Raw genomic sequence first — 13223 nt, 5'->3', positions numbered from 1 at the left:
GATGACCCCATGTTGTCATTGTTCCTTCTTTTATATCTTCCCCCCATTTGCTGGAAAGCTCTTTTGCTGTGACTTGGGTCAAACAGTTCCCACTGTGTAGAGCTATCTCTGAGAGGTGTCTATTGCACACAGTTCCTGGGGTAATCCTTATGCTTGTGTGCATTTCTTCAATAAGCCACTAACATTGTTTGGCCTCATCCAACGTAGCACATTTGAAATACAGAGACATGGTCAATATTTCCCGCTTCAGATACTAAAATGATACATGCATACACATTGGATAAACACATTCAGTAAATTATAACCTTTCCAATGATACCTCACAAGACCCATCTTACATAAAGTATTTCTTAGTTATACCATATTCATATCATAACCATATTTCCATGAAGAATATGGGGTGTAACATCACAGCTATGTCAGTCTAATTTTTAAATGTAGACCAGGCCTAAGCATTTAAATACGGGCCCCCAAAATCTAAGGCAATTTTTAAAACTTTGCCCAAGGTCACACAAGATGTCTACGGCAACGCTAGAAATAAAAGTTAAGTCTCCTGACTTCAGTGGGTTATTCTCAAGACCATCAGTCCCCAGCAAGAGCACTTGCTGCTGGCTGAGCCATGGAATAACATTGGTATCTACACTCTTGGTGAGTGTTGCACTTGTGGTTGGTGTAGGGAGATAACTTAGAAAAAAAGAGAAGGGGAATCCTAAGGGCTGGGTGTTGTGGTGGGCTGCAGGGAGGTTTGGAGAACAATCACACTAAAAGTTAAGGAAAGTGTGAGTTTCTAATGTGCTCTGTCCAATGACAGGCAAGGAGAGGAAAGTGTGCCAGGAATGCTTAGAACTATTGCCTCCACTGGAAATCCTAACAAAGGCAAACGTTGCTTGCCCTTAACATTGCATTTGGAGAGCATCTCCTCCAGAACATGGGTTTGTGGGTTCTTTGCGAAATTTATTATGATTGTTGGTTTTCATGCTTTTCCTGAGCCTGCATCTGGAGATACTTATCTTTGTATTGTAAACTGCTGAATCACTGTAAAAAAGCTACTTCTGAAAACAGGAACTTGAGGTGTTTTTCAAATTAATTGCTAAAAAGTTTATATTCTCCATCTGCTTCCACAGTTCAACTCCCTCTGGCCAAAAAAAACTTGCTAGCTACCTTGAGTTTATAAAATGGACATGTACATGAAGGAAACAAAGCAATTTTTACAGAACATGGCTCGAATATTTGGATTATTTAAGGTCTGGGGATTAAGGGTAACATTTCCAAAAATGCCTAAGTGACTTAGAAGCTTACATCTCATTTTCAGAAGTGACTTGGACAATTAGGCACCTAAGTGCCATTGACTTTTTATGAGACTTTATTCCTAAGGCCCAGTCCTTAAAGCAGTTTTGGCTTCTAACTTTTATTGAAATCAGTAGAAGTTAGGTGTCTATATGCCTTTTGATGATCTGGGCCTTGATTTCAATGGGTGTTCGGTGTTCGGTGCCTAGATGCTTTTGAAAATTGCACGAGGTGCCTAAATACCCCTAAAAACCTGGCCCTAATACCTTCGTCACTTTTGAAAATGGGACTATGGCCTGGTCTACACTTAAGTTAGGTAGACTTAGGCTAGGTCTACACTAAGGGGGGGGGTCGATTTAAGATACGCAAATTCAGCTACGCGAATAGCGTAGCTGAATTCAGCGTATCCTATTCGACTTACCCCGCTGTGAGGACGGCGGCAAATCGACCGCCGCGGCTCCCCCATTGACGGTGCTTACTCCTCCTGACGAGGTGGGAGTAAGCGTGTCGATTCGGGGATCAATTTATCCATCTAGATGAGACGCGATAAATCGATCCCCGAGAGATCGATTTCTACCCGCCGATCCGGGCGGGTAGTGTAGACTAGCCCATAGTTACAGCCCCTTCACTGTCATAGCTATGCTGACCTAACCCGCAGTGTAGACGCAGCAATGTCAATGGAAGAATGCTTCTGTCAACCTACCTACTGTTGTTTGGGAAGGTGATGTTCCAATGGCTGCGTCTACACTACGGGGTTTTGCTGGCATAGCTGTGGTGACGTACCTATGCAGGCATAGTCTCTGTAGAGGACACATACCCTTAGGCCTGGTCTACATCTAAACATTGGATGGACCAAGCTACATCGCTCAGGGATTTGGAAAATGTTGTGCCCTGTATGTTGTCGTTAGGTCAACTTAATCCCCACTGCAGATGCAACTAGGTGGACAGAAGAGGTGAATTAACTACTTTGACAGGAAAAACCCCTTCCATTGATGTAGGAAGCATCAGCGCTACAGTGTCACCGCTGTAGCACCATAGCTGTGCCTCTGTAACCGGTGTAGCATAGACGTCCCCTTAGGCTTGTAAGTAACTTAAACACTTTTGAAAAGCTTACCCTTGAACTCATTAGCACCTTGAAGACCCTGAAGGAATCAGTTTAAAAAAATCCTTCCCCATTGCTTCAGGCTGCGCTTCAGAATTCTTCCTCTACGCCCAAATACAATTTCCGTCCTGAAAAATCTGTTTGATCTCTCATTACTCACGAGAGCTTGTTGGAATTCTGCACATTTCAATTGTTCTTTTCATTTTCAATTTTGATTTCAGATGGCGAGAGGGGGAGGGACTCAAAAGTAATTCAATTAAATTTTCATAAGGATTTATTTTTTTTAAAGTTTTTGACCAGCTGCAGAGCTGGTTGGAACATTTCAATTTTCAAAAATAATTGATAAAATTTTGAAAAACTACTAATGAATTGCAAAAATGTTGCCACGTTTTCAACTATAAAAAATATGATAGGGGTAGCCCACCTTCAAATTCATTTCTAGCGGGCTAGTTAGTTCAGACAATTCCTGACCATAGGATTAGCATTAAACTAAACTTTTAAAAAAAATTACAGATCTTCAGTGGGGAAAATGTCCTTTTTAGTATTAGCACTGAATAATGTCAGTTATATTTGGTATTGAAGGAAGTGCTTCTTCACACAACGCACAGTCAATCTGTGGAAGTCAGTGCCTTGGGATGTTGTGAAGGCCAAAAGTATAACTGTGTTCATGGAGGATAGGTGCATCAACCAAGGGCTTGGCTACACTTACGCGGTAGTTCGGCGGCTGGCAATCGAACTTCCGGGTTCGATTTATCGCGTCTTGTCTGGACACGATAAATCGAACCCAGAAGTGCTCGCCGTCGACTCCGGTAATCCTGCTCAGCGAGAGCAGTACGCGGAGTCGACGGGGGAGCCTGCCTGCCGCGTCTGGACCGCGGTAAGTTCGAACTAAGGTACGTCGACTTCAGCTACGTTATTCACGTAGCTGAAGTTGCGTACCTTAGTTCGAATTGGGGGGTTAGTGTAGACCAGGCCCAAGATAGTCAGGGATGCATCCCTGTGCTCTGGATGTCCCTAAAACTCCAACTGACAGAAGCTGGGAGGAGACAAGAGGAGATGGATCACTTGAAATTGCCCTGTTTTGTTCATTCCCTCTAAGGCCTCTGGCATTGGCCACTGTCTGAAGACAGGATACTGGGCTAGATGGACCATTGTTCTTATGTTCTTATCTTTGACTTATTTATATGGCCTTTCTAATAAATTGTTCTCTGTCTACACAATATTTATCTGTGTGTTGATAGCAAAACCCTTGAATTTGCCTTGAAAGGCTCCAGCTGGCTGAAGGCCAGAGGAGAGAAGAGGAAAAGGGAGAGATGCTAAATAGTATTTTCCTTGATTTACAAGAGAGGGGGAGTTTATTTTAAAGCAGATTTAACCTTCTGTGTCACTCTGGAAGGGGTCTGTTGTGATTACTCTGGTAGACAATGTATTAAAATCCCACTTTAAAAAAAAAAGTGTGTCAGTAAAAAGGAGTTGGAATCTGTCCAAAGCTGGGAATTGCCCCAGTGCATCCTGGTCGGACCTCAACTACCCTCTTCCCACACACACAGACACACCTCTTGGAGTAGGGGGCATGTCAGGAGCTGTAGAGGGGGTCCACCAATTTTCAGCTGGTGTAGTCATCCCTTAGGGAGCAAACTAAGCTGACATAAGCTACAGCTGCTGGAGCTGCAGCCAGTGGAGGTCAGTCTGTAGAAACGAGGAGCTATAACCAATTGTCCAATGGCCCCTTTCTCCCTTCTCTCCTCTCCCCGCACACCAAGATCCTGCACTCCTATGCTGTGTGGATCTCGGTGCAGGAAGGACCTGACCCAAAGTTTATTTAGAGAGGCTAAGATGAGCACTTGTTGGTGGAGCAGCATACACTGCACTACGTATTGATCACTGTTAAAAGATAAATAGTTACCAATGGCTGTCACTGAGAGACTGCAGCGTATTTCCTATTCCGTGGGTGGTAATATACATAGTATCAAGTTGATAACTGGTGGTAAAGGTGTCAGTGAGCAACGCTGGGTTCACTTCACCCACCACTGAAGCCAGCTCTGGGGTGAAACACAATAGATATTAACACGCAGCAGCTGTTGTCAGGTGCTTAGGCTAGTAAGATCACAAACTGAAACTGCAAGGGAATGCAGGCGGCAGGCCAGAATATAATTACTCAAGCTGGAAGTTAGCCTTGGCACTAAGACCTTGTCTATGCTAGGGAACTTTATGAAAAACAGCAGTTGAGTTAAATTGATGTTAGCAATGCTAACAATGAAAGCCCAGTGCAGACAGAGTTGTAATGCTGTGTTATCACGGCTGTGTCAGCTAACACTTTTGGAGGAAATCTAATCAACGTGATGCTGAAAACCTGTCATCAGCTGAAACTCCATCTACATTAGGGAAGGGATCTTAACATTGCTAATCCTGGAAGTTTGGACCAAAAGCCTCAATGTAAACAGAGGCTCAGGCCCCTGCTTTTTGGGGGGGAAAAGGGCTATATGGATTTGCAGTGACCAACAGAGGTGAAAACCTCAGTTCTGCGTCTCATTCAAAAATCACACTTCCAGCAGCTGTGTTGCCTAATGCCACTTTTATGTGATTTGTTCCGTTTAGCCCGAAAGGAGATCAATGTCATCACCCCCCTTTTACAGATGGGGAAACTGAGGCATGTGAAGTGACTTGCCCAGGGTCACCTAGAGACAGGGATAGAACCCATGTCCTTTGGACCCTGGTTCAGGGCGCTAACAAGTAGGTTACACTTAGGAACCCTCCTGATGTTGTCACTGCTAGAGGGAGTCTTTCTGTGTTGACATGTCCTTGCAATCTCAAAGACTCCACTGATGAGTAACATTTTTCTTGTTGCAGAACAGAGAAATTTAGCATGAATAGGAAAGTCTGGGGCTTCCCTGCCTCAACCACTGTTTAGTGTGTCTTGGGTTTTCCAACTCTGCTGCTACACAGTTGCCTGGTAAGTATCACTACAAAGCTGCATCAGAAATGGGTGTGTGTGTGTGTGTGTGACTTGACCCCACCTTCAGCGGTCGAGTTTGCTGTCTAACAGACACTGGATGGGAGGGAGATGTTTGTACAGTGGCAGTACAAATACTGAGCGGTTGGGTGAGTCTTGTATTGTAGCAATACAAATAGCAATAATATGACTTGAGCATTCTGGTCTCAATTCAGAGATGGCTTAAAGGAGAGTGTACGCAGCTGTTTGTGGGTGCAAATTAGTGTAGCACACATGCTGAAAGGATGGGAAAGTGAGGTTGTGGCAGACGTGACGTTTTCCTGTTGGTTGCTAAGATAAAGTATGGAGGTTCTGGTTTATCTCACACCTTCTTACACTCTCATTTGTTGTTTTTCCTGCTATCGTCCCTACCCTTCCTCTCCCGGGGCATATAACTTAAACACGTACACACACCAGGCATGTAATTTACCTCCACACCCCTTAATGTTGGGTATTTTACATCACCTCTGAGTTTGGCTCTCTGCAGCCAGCTTGACTGTGAGTCCATGCATTAATGTGGCCTGCCAGCATCCAGGGTTGTTTTATGGGTGACAATGAGCTGTGTTTGTGTGTAATGTAGTACGGTTACGCACATATTTGCGACTCCAGTGGTGCAAGTGTGGAGGGAGAGGTGAAAGAGACAAAAAATCAGTGGTGCAAGGAAGGAGTAGGATAAAATAAATCGGGGAGATGTGGTCAAAGGGGGGAGATGCCTCACAGCTGTTTGCTGTTAGAAGGCTACCTTCTGGGACGGGTTTAAGCCAACTGGATTGCCTCAGTTAAGAAGAAAGGCAAGGCTCACAAGCAAGATGAGAACAAGACTCCATCCCGGGGGGTGATATTTCAGTGTGTATTGGTTATAGGGTGAGCTGCGCTCCAGACTCCTCTTTGTCCCTCATAAGCGCACTCCTTGGGTGACAGGCCATGGCTTCCTACACTTCCCTCAGGATAGAATCCTGTGGGTCCAACCACTCTTGAACTGGATCTCTGGGTGGCCGCATTCCCTATTTCCCAACCAGGTTAACCCAACAGGCCCAACTGAGTTTGGCCCCTAAAGGCCTTTACCTCCAGAGATTTGTGACAGCACCTGCGTAAAGTGACTCAGAAACAGCTTCTTCACAACAAGGCAGGATTTATTCTTTCACCCAAAGGTACATCGTACGCAGAGCAAAGGGGTTAAACAATAAAGTTCTATACACACTTCCCCTTACCTACACGTAGACCTGTCCTGCACTACAGAGTTAGGTCCACGTAAGGCAGCTTATGTAGACCTAACTCCATAAGCATCTACACTAAAATGTCACTCCCACCGATGTAACTCGCCCACTACACCGACTTAATAACTCCACCTCTGCGAGGGGTGTAGCGCTTAGGTTGATGTATTTAGGTGAAGTCAGTGTCAGTGCAGACACTGCATTGCTTACCTCGACTGTTGCTGCCTTTCAGAAGCCGTCCCACAATGCCTCATGACGACGGTTAAATCAGTGCAAGCGCTCCTGGTGAGGACGCGCCCGCCGACACAAGGAACATCGTGTGCACGTGCAAAAGCCATTTAATTGCTATGGTGGCTGCATGTCGATGTAACTTAGTCAACTTAATTTTGTAGTGTAGACTTGCCCCAAGTCTTTTCTTGAATTCGGTTGTAAGTTTCCCCTCATCCCAGTTCACCCTCATCTCTGGCTGGGTTGAGCGACTGTCCTGTTTGCAGCATGGCCTCTTTGTGGGTCTCCTTGCCAGTTGGGTGCTCTTGCTGATGCTCCCTGGGCACCTCCACCCCTCCTTCCCGAGGCCAGCTGCTTTAAGGCTTAGGTTCCCCTTTGATCCTAGACTTTCAGAGGTTTTAGGGAAGAGTAAACCATGCCAGCCTAGTGGGAGCCAAGCTCAGGCTCTCCCCATTGCTCCTTTAAGGAGCCTTATCTTTGCCATTTTGTCTTTTCCTGTTTGCTTCCTCCTTTAACAGCCTCTTGATTTAACCTGTCTGACTGCCAGGCAAATGGAACCTGAGGGATATATGGTATTTATTAAAATATACTACACTTAACTCCCTCGTTCTCCACCCAGGGACCTAGGTTCTGTTAGCCTTAGCCCACCTGGCAGAAAGAAGTGAGGGGAGAGAGAGGGAGAGACATGGATAAATTATTTTTGAAAAGAGGTACGTTCATGGCAGGCCAGGAATGTGCTCCTAGTGTGCTGGGAGCTGTGCAGCATTGCTTGCCAGTTTCTCATATCCACAGCCCGTGTTGGAAGGGATGCCAGAGAGTGCTGCTTGGCATTGTAGCAGATGTAGTTTTATTCTTGGCTCCTCTTGGTTTATTCTGGCTTATTGCTAGGGAGTCTGCTTCACGTCTCCCTTGGTTTGAATCCATGTTGCTTTGTTTTCCCTTGCACTAGGTATTGGTTGTATGACCAGTGGCCATACAGAAGGGTGTCATCATCATTCCCCGCAAGTGGCTACTCCTTAAGCTTCTAGTCATAATTATGCCATGACTGTGCTTAGGCATTAGTATGGTCACTACAGAATGTGCTCTAGTGGTCTGGCCCTGAGTAGAGGACTGGGAAACAGGAACCACAAAGTTCTAACATGCCCTAACAATGACTCCTGCCCTTGCACTGGACAAGTCACGTAACACTCCTGCTTCAGTTTCCCCATCTGTAAAATGGAGATAATAATACTTCCCTACTCCCATGGTGGTGTTGGTTGATTACATATAATAAGGGGTAAATAGTAATAGCAGTATCTTGGGTGCCCTGAAGATTGTTGGTGGTGTTAAAGCTGGGCCAGATATCTGCAACAAACAAGCATTGGTGGTGTGATATGAGGAAAGAGAATCCAATCATCTGCACATGTCTCTCCTCAGTGCTCGCTTCCTATTTCTTATTCCCCACCCAGAGTGTCTTACAAATGCACCAAACCCTCCAGCGTCTAAAGGTTCAAATGGGTGACAAATAGGGAAGGGAGAAGGGCAAATAAGGGATTTTAAAACCATCTGTATCGGAAGAGCCAAGAGGTGAGAGTGGGCACGCTGTAAAGCAATGAAGGTTTATGAGAACTGTGGCCAAGGGCAAGACTGTGTGAATGAGCCAGTCTCTGCACTGCTGAGCTGGAAAGTGTGTGTGTGTGTGTGTTTGGTTTTGTGTGTGTGCTGGGTAGCCCTTTGGGGAATAACTGTTAGATATTTTAGTCAAGTAAGGACACATTGCTTGCAGCTGGCAAACTGATTAATGTGCATGTGAAGCAGGCAGCGCTGTTAACTGAACTGAGAGCTCTGGACACTTTCACCACCTACCTCAAAAACAAGAAGCCACATCCGGCTCTATGAGGCCTGTGGGTGTTCTGCACTGGGGGAAGAAGCAGAGCAGGCCAAGGGTTGGCCAGGTTAGTGGATTTCCAGGGCGTACTCTCTTGTGCTTGAATGTAATTAGTAGCAGATGATAAAGGATACAGCACCTAGCGAATGTGGGTGGATTTGTATCCAGTACCTATCTTTGAAAAGTGGTTTCTTACCTTCAGGGTCATCAGCCCAGCAGTGGAGGAGTGAGCTGTCCAGCATCTACCTGTTGAGTGGGGGTTGGGACAGTTTAAAAGCTTATGGATAATTTTGCTATGAGACTCCCCTGACCTAGAAACAGGAATGTGTTAAACTAAAATTGAAATGTAAAAGAAATGGGATGAGTCAGGGAATCAACGCAGTATTCAAAAAAGAAAAGAAGTAGGCAGAGAGTTTTAAAAAAGTAAAATGATTAATAGTGTTTGGGCATTCAGGTTATGCCCCTCCTAGTCTGATTTAACTGCGTGCTCTCATGATTCTTCCCTCACTCCTCCTATTGTTTGTTATATTAATTACCACTTACCTTAAACTAAACAGCAAGGTTTTCAGGGCAGGGATCCAAAACTAACAAATAAGCACATCAATTCTACATTTCCCCTAAACTGATCAGCAGTGAAATAATGTGGCCATTTGAATTGTTCATCTCTGGGCTACAGAGAAGGACCCCATAGAGATGAACCAGAACATTTGACTGCAAACATGTGTCTGGGTACATTGGGTTCCTATTTTGAAGGTTTTCTTCGCCATCTAAAGGGCTAGAGAATTAAAGGGTCCGATTGTTATCTGGTGTAAGTTCTCAGACAATAGCTGCACTCAAGTGAAGAAAGCCACCTTAATTTGCAGCTGAGGATCTGTGCAAAATTATGTAATAGTTTAAAAATAATCCAATTACATGACCATTTGTGCAGCTGCATAAGCTCATAATTCACAGAGCCCTGAGGCAGTTCTCCGCTGGTTGTGGTACTTCAGTAGTGGCAGTATTTTCCAGGGACTCCTGAAGTAACCTTATCTAGATTGTAGTATCTAGTTTTCTAACAGTCTTTTAATCATGATCACTGCAAAGCAAGGCAAACCGGGGAGGCATTGCTCAATGCTGGCTCGTATGTAAGGAGCCTCAACAACCTCTTTATTAGAGTCGGTCTAAACAATTATGGGAGAGCTTTAGCCTCCATCCCTCTCATCCCAGCTTCTCCTGATGCAGAGCTGGGTAACTCCAAAGAGAGTGCTGCCCACCAGCCCATTACGAAGGTGGGTGTATGAGAAAATGGAGGAGTGCTGGCATCTTATGGCATGACAGAGGTGCTGGTTGGCAGCTAGTCACTGATCACAGGCATTACTCAGGCATGTCAAATTTCAGGAAGTACTATAAGTGAATGTGATGCTCTTTAAAAGTGTATTTATACAACCTAGAGACCCCTTCTGACAGCGCAGGTGGCAGCCAGCTTCCTTCATGCTGCTGCCACAAAGCTGTCCTGGAAGCACCATGTCAGGGTAAGAGGCTACTTCAGTCTCCATGGCCCATTTAGTTCTTGGCCTAACTGATGAACTATTGGTGACAAGTGTATTCTATTTACCTACAACAATTTTTAGGCTTAGGGCATGTCTACACTTACCAGGGATCGATGCACCCAGGGTCGATTTAGCGGGTCTAGTGAAGGCCTGCTAAATCGACCACAGATCACTCTACAGTCGACTCCGGTACTCCACCGAAACAGGATGAGTAAAGGAAGTCGACAGGAGAGTGTCTCCCATCGACCCAGCGCGGTGTAGACACTGCAGTAAGTCAACCTAAGCTACATAGACTCCAGCTACATTATTCATGTTATTCATGAGTTGCTTAACTTAAGTCGACTTACCCCCATAGTGTAGACAAGACCTTACTCTATAAAGGTACGTATGTGATAGCCTCCATCACCATGGTATCTAAACACCTCACAAGCATTAGTGAATTTCTCCTCGCAGTACCCCTGTGAGGTATGGAATAATTATCTCCATTGTACAGACTGGGAAATCCAGGCACAGAGCAATCAAGTGAGTTGCCCAAGGTCACATAGGAAATCCTGTTGCAGAGGTGGGACTTGAACCCACAGTCCGATACCAGTACCTTAGCAACACAAACTTTCTGTGTTCAAATATTACATTACTACCTCCATTGTTCTTTAAAGATCTTTTATTATTATTATTATTTTATTATGGTACAATGATAAACGAAGAATGGGATTTAATTCCCAGGGTTTACATAAACATTTTTGCCTCTCCAGTGATACCCATCATTGTAGAGGCAGAAAAATCTCTGCCCATTTAGCTGCTTAAGGATCTGAATCTGATGTAAAGAGAGAATTTTTGACAGTCTCTAAGCAAGTAATCCAGAAAAAAACCCTTCCTTAACACTTTATGTGAGATGGTGCCTTTTCTAGAAACCTTCTGCAACTGGGCTGGACAGATAGGCTTGGTGCCAGAAATAAGATGCCTAGTCACTGACCTAGGAACTGCAGAACTGCTGGGCCTGGCGTGGAACAAGAACTACTTGAAAGTGTTAAACCACATAAACATGTCTCAGAACATGACTCGCACACAGAGGCGGAGGTACTGAAAATAGCTGAGAAACTGAGCAGCCATTGTCTCCTTTGTAGGAAGCATATTTTTATCAGGGGTCACTGCAACTTTTTCCTCATTCTAGGAGGCAATAAATAAAGAAACTGGCAGGTTTTGCCACACTTCATTTTTAAAAAAAACACTATATGGTTTAATAGCTGAGGTACCTTAGAAGTCTGATTTCAGTACCTTGCAGGTTCAGACTGCAATATGGCGGTCAGCACACTCACTGCCTCTTGAAGCCAGTGGGAGATAAAGATGCTCAGTACTTGACAAGATCTAGCTGCAGCATTTCTAATGCTTAATGTATGGGCTAAGCAAAGAATTGGCCCAGGAGATGAGTACGTTATTCCAATCCACCATCTCTGACAACTGCCCAAAATGATTGACTGTAGCACATTCAATACTTCACTTTAGAGCTGCATTGATCAGGTTGTTCGTGTATTCAGTTGTTCATCAACATTTTGGAAAAAAAAAAAAAGACCCACATAAAAAGTTTTGACAAAATTATTGTTCTTTTCTTTTTTTACTTTTCAGCCTCCTCTACTTGTTAATATTGGGTCCTAGTTAGATAACCGTAGGCTACAACTTTTTTTTTTTGCTTGTCTTATAAACGTTACATTTACATGGGAACAAAGAAATTCATGTAGATAAAGGTGAATGTTGCAGAACAGTAAGGGAGCATTAAAAGCGCAGTTCTCAGTAGATCTAGTTGATTGATCAGTCAGAAAATATTGCATATGGCTCTCTCTGGTGTATAATGCACTCCTAGCTGGCTGTGATCTGTTGTGGAATTCCTTTGGTAGCTTGACACTTTGTCCTGTTTAGAGCTCAGCATGAATTGGAATTTCCATCCCATGGGAAATTCCAGTACTTTGACATTTTTCATCCCAAATCAGGACTAAAAGTAGAGAAAATAAAATGTTTTGTGGAACAAAAAGTTGTGAAAAGAAATTTTTCAGAATGTTTTGTTTCAACACCTTTTTTATTGAATTGAAAATTTGTTACATTCCCAAATCAAAACATTGCATTTTGGCTCAGTTTGACATTGAACAGCATCTGCCTAAGCTGCTGCATTGCTTCATGGGAGTTGTAGTTCAGGTGCTGCATGCCCATATTCTCCTCTATGGGTGAGGCTCCCTGGCCAGACTAGATGCACCATGGCCATCAGACTCCTATGATGGCTCAGCCAGAAGTGAGACGGGAGTGCATTATGAAAGATGTTGTCTTGTCAGGGAAGCTGGCCAACAGATGAATAGGGTCATAAGGCACTTGAATTACAACTCCCATGAGGCAATATGATAACTCAGGGGGACCCAGATTAATGTCTAACTGACCTGACACAAAACATTTAAATACAGTTGAACCAACCAAACTGTTTCAAGTTGGGAAACAAAACATTTCCTTTTGATTTTTCTCAATGGCAAATCAAAAAATTTCATCAAAATCAAAAATTACCCCCAGAAAATTTTGATTGTGTGGAAACCACATAAAAAAAGATTGAGAGATATTTCCCAATTAGTTCTAAACCAAGCATTTGTTCTAGACAATCAGGGGTGTGGGGCTGGTAATGCAAATGATACTTGGAATGCACCGGCATTGGTTTTGGTCTTAACTGTATCTGAATAACCCTGTTGTATTTGCATATATTTGGTGGTGTGAGTTGCCTTAGCTGGAGCATGAAGGCCTGGTTTACTGTCAATCCCTGCAATTTAGTCCCTCTAAATTCCCCCAGGTGTCCCCTGTGTTCTGTCTGTGTCAGCTGATGGAAGAAATCAGAGCTGTGACAGTTTACATGACTCTCCATTAGCTGCATAAACAAGGAGAAACCCACCAGCCATTAGTACTGTGTAAGATAACTCAGCCCAAACATAATTTGATACCCAATAAATAACCAATATAAATACAACTGTCTTCC

The 13223-nt window shown here is 44.0% G+C and overlaps 1 long non-coding RNA gene across 2 annotated transcripts in view; it reads left to right on the top strand.

Annotated features, from left to right (window-relative positions):
• Window positions 1–13223, top strand: part of LOC135882372 (uncharacterized) — a 78191-nt gene that overhangs the window by 42446 nt on the left and 22522 nt on the right. For both annotated transcript variants that reach the window (XR_010561594.1, XR_010561593.1), the window contains exon 2: window positions 5240–5342. This is a non-coding gene — a long non-coding RNA (uncharacterized LOC135882372). The remainder of the gene's footprint in view (window positions 1–5239; window positions 5343–13223) is intronic.

The sequence above is a fragment of the Emys orbicularis genome, chromosome 8 (assembly GCF_028017835.1).
Source record: "Emys orbicularis isolate rEmyOrb1 chromosome 8, rEmyOrb1.hap1, whole genome shotgun sequence".
NCBI lineage: Eukaryota > Metazoa > Chordata > Testudines > Emydidae > Emys > Emys orbicularis.
This window is presented reverse-complemented; position numbering and strand designations above follow the sequence as displayed.